The following is a 3,796-nucleotide window of genomic DNA, read 5'->3' on the forward strand; positions in this document are numbered from 1 at the left end:
AATTGTGGTAGCATCTATAGACCCCTAACTCTTGGCATGTGCTATGTTAGACAAACATATCCCATATAAAATTTATATAAAGGAAGGGACCTCCCAAACCTCTCTCCCTGTCTTACATTATTTCAAAAATAAACTCAGGGCTCAGCAGTATGTATTTATGGTCACTAGCATTTTTTTTTTAATTTTCGAAGAAATCATCAAACTTTCGAGTTGATTATACTTAAACTACAGAATCACGGAGTTTTAGGCAAGAATCCCTCATTTTACCTCAAAGATTGAGTGACTGGCTCAACAACACAGAGCCCTCAGCAAGCAGAAGGCTTGCACCAGAACCCGGGTCCCTTTCCCAGGTGGGTAATCCCCAGTGTGTGTGCTGTAAGATACGTGCAGATAACGTGTTGTGATCTTTATTGAAGAGAAAACGAGAATCAGCACTCTAAAATACCATTCAGCTCCATAGGATCCCAGGCTATTCTAGCCCCGTTCTAAACAAATAGAAATTTGTAGATTTTATAAGCACAGCCAATTTTTCAAATAAGGGAATAAGGCAAAAGCAGCCACATAGGAAGGATGTGTGCTAAAAAAAGAATGCGCCTCTTCTTATCTCAGAAATACTGCCTATACATTTTTTTAACTTGAGAAGTCAAGCTAAATTTGATTAAGCACATTTCTACATATCACATGAGCCTACCACTAGTATAGAAGAGAGTGGAAACCAAAAGAAATGCCACAGATTTCATGGTGTGATTCAGTTTCTTTCCAAATGACACTTCCTTTGAAAAGGCATATATTTGGAATTTGCCTTTTAGAAAATGCTTCTTTTCAATTTTCAAATATAATTCTGGTGTAATTAATCAAATCTGCATTTCAAAGCTTCTTGAGCTGAGCTTTCCACCAAGCACGAGGTCTCTGATCATGGACCAGAACAGAGAACGGTATATTGGACAAAATCCGGAACAGTCAACATGGTGGTAGCCGTAAGATGATAGAGCCTCCATATATCATCAAAGGCATAGTCTTTCCAAGATGGCTGCTCAGACACCTGTTTATCCTTATCCATGTTCAAGTGCCCAACGGACATTTTATTGCTCTACAAATCCTGCAGAGAAAACAGAAAAAGTGCGGAGAAAAACATCAGATGAGAAAAAAGATGAACCTTTATGGAAGGTGAGCCTGAGGATGAGGTCTACTTAAAATGGGTACATCCAGGGGCACCTGGGTGGCTCAGTCAGTTAAGCATCTGCCTTCGGCTCAGGTCATGATCCCAGGGTCCTGGGATGAAGCCCTGAGTCTGGCTCTCTGCTCAGCAGGGAGTCTGCTTCTCCCTCTCTCTCTGCCTGTCACTCTCCCTGCTTGTGCTCCCTCTCACTCTCTCACTCGCTCTCAAATAAAGAAATAAAATCTTTAAACAACAACGAGAACAACAACAACAAAACCCGCTTATATCCAAGGCAACTATATGAGGTGGAGACAGCTAATTGCTTACTTAAGACATTTCAAATTCTGAACTTCACTAATCCAAAGCCAAGTGTTTACCTTGATTTGACACTAGACACGGCACTGGGGAAGAAGAACAATGGGGAGCCATTGGCCAGTGTTCTTAGTTTTCCATACTCATGTGTTCCAGAAATCAATAAAGTTGCTGTATTTCCAGAGAATGCATCAGAGATTAAAATAGCAGAAGAAAATGGAGCTGCTGTTTGAGGAGGAACTAATCTGATTCAGAAGATTTGGGATGATGAAATTCAATCAGACTTTTATGTAGCTGTTCCAGAAATAATGCCCAAGCTTAATCAATTAAAGAAGGAAATGGGAAGAAAAAAGAAAAAGATTGCCAAGGCTTACTTGGAATTCCATTGCCTGTGACATCAACGTTCTTGAATTATTTAAAACTGGATATGACATTAAGGTAGATGAAGAAAGGGAGAATATTTTCAAGACCAAAATAGCATACTGGACATGGCACGTGGCCAGACAGCTGCCCATCGGCCAGGAGCTGTTATCAATGTAGGCACAGACTGCTGAATTTGGGACCCTTTGTGGTAGGCGCTTTCCCTGGAAGTTTGCGACTAAAGATGGAGCCATTGTTGCCTTGAGGAGTAGAAACCAAAGAAAGCAGCAATGCGCCTGCCCAGAAGTGTTGCTCTGGGAAATTTTCAGGGGCTTAAAGAGCCACAGCAAATTTTGAAACTATATAATTTAGTGTCCTGTTATTTCTTGATCATCCAACTTGGAAATGAATTTTAATGCTGGAAAATCTTATAACGCTTTCAAAAGTAAGAAAATAAAATGTTCTCTATGTCTGAAAAAAAAAAAAACCAGTGTCTTGAATAATTAGATACGTTTTTCTTCTTTCCTTCAAGTATTTACATGAATTATTCGGGCTTTGTATGGATGGAGCTTTGAAATATTCAAATTCCATGAAATATTTTATTATATAAGGTTCATATTTATTAAACCCTGTAGGATGTACTTTTCTGTGGAAGTGAAGATTCGGTTCAATTATCATTTTCTTCAGTACAGAGAGTATACAGAGAAGCGTCTGGGTGATGGAGGAAGTTCAAAGATAAGTAAGCCAGTCTTGAGAGATTTTACCCCTAAGGGGAAATACAAAGCGATAAAATACTTGTAAACCACAAGTTATAGAGGTCCTAAAAAGAAAGAGATAACTTCCAGGGGTGGCTGGAGCAAAGCTTCAGACAGAAGCTAGCATTCCAGATGAGCCCTGAAGGGCCAACAGAGGAGTACCACAAGCAGCGGGGCAGTGAAATGAGGGGTTGAGGCGTCAACTTGACTCTTGCCCTTTTTCATTTATGGAACCCCTTTTACATATGATAACCACACAGTCATCTTCCCAGCATGGTGCCAGCTCCTTTGTTCTAACCTTTGGTTCTACCTCCCCACTGGGCAAACACATTCTGACTCCCCCAGGAGCCCTGTTTCTGAGAGCTGCCCTGTACTCCTTTCCCCCCCCCAGAGACTCCCCCAGTTAGCAGTTCTGCCCTTCACAAGCGGCCTGACAGAAGCAGTGCAGAGCAGCGTTCACAGTCTCATCCGAGGCCCCAACACATGCCCATTCCCCCCTCCCCCCGTCCTGCTTGACAAACATGCCATCCAAACTAGAAACCTGGCCACACGTGGGACCTCATCCCCACTTCCAATGCTTCCATGACATCCCCACATGATAGTCCTTAACCTGGGGTAACAAGCTTTTCCGTCCAACCTCAGATCTCCCCTGCCCCTCACTCACAGTGACTCCTTCTAGACCCTGCCCGACACACACACACACACACACACACACACACACACACACACACACAGAGGCATCATGTCGGTTCACCTGTCTGTTTTGCGTATGCTTCCCCCTCTGTGTGGAATTACCAGCCTCTCTTCCCTGGGTTGCCTAAATAGTTCCTACTCAACCTTCAAGTCCCAGCTTGAATGAATTTTCTTTTGATAGTGTCTTGCTCCTTCTAATAAAAACTTCTAGCCTTTCTAGACTGAACTCATTCCTCAGATCAGCACAACACATCGCCCTCGATGTTTTGTCCGCCCAACAGAGGATTCTACCTCCTTTGGGGTGGGAAAGGCAATAAAGCTACGAATATTTATGTTAAGTCCTTTTTTTTTTTTTTTGGTGGGGTTTCTAAAATAATACACTTTGACACAAACTCATCAAATTATTGCCACATTTAACTATCCTGCTTCATTGGGAAAACCCCAAAATTGTCTAAAAGAGCAGTGATAAGGGACCAGAGCAGACACATGAACAGGGCAATGGCAAAAAGAAAAAATT

The 3,796-nt window shown here is 42.0% G+C and overlaps 1 pseudogene; it reads left to right on the plus strand.

Annotated features, from left to right (window-relative positions):
• Positions 1-1,026: 1,026 nt before the first annotated feature.
• Positions 1,027-2,096, plus strand: LOC113268064 (39S ribosomal protein L1, mitochondrial-like; annotated as a pseudogene).
• Positions 2,097-3,796: the final 1,700 nt, after the last annotated feature.

This window comes from Ursus arctos, unplaced genomic scaffold, assembly GCF_023065955.2.
Source record: "Ursus arctos isolate Adak ecotype North America unplaced genomic scaffold, UrsArc2.0 scaffold_8, whole genome shotgun sequence".
NCBI classification, from domain to species: Eukaryota; Metazoa; Chordata; class Mammalia; order Carnivora; family Ursidae; genus Ursus; species Ursus arctos.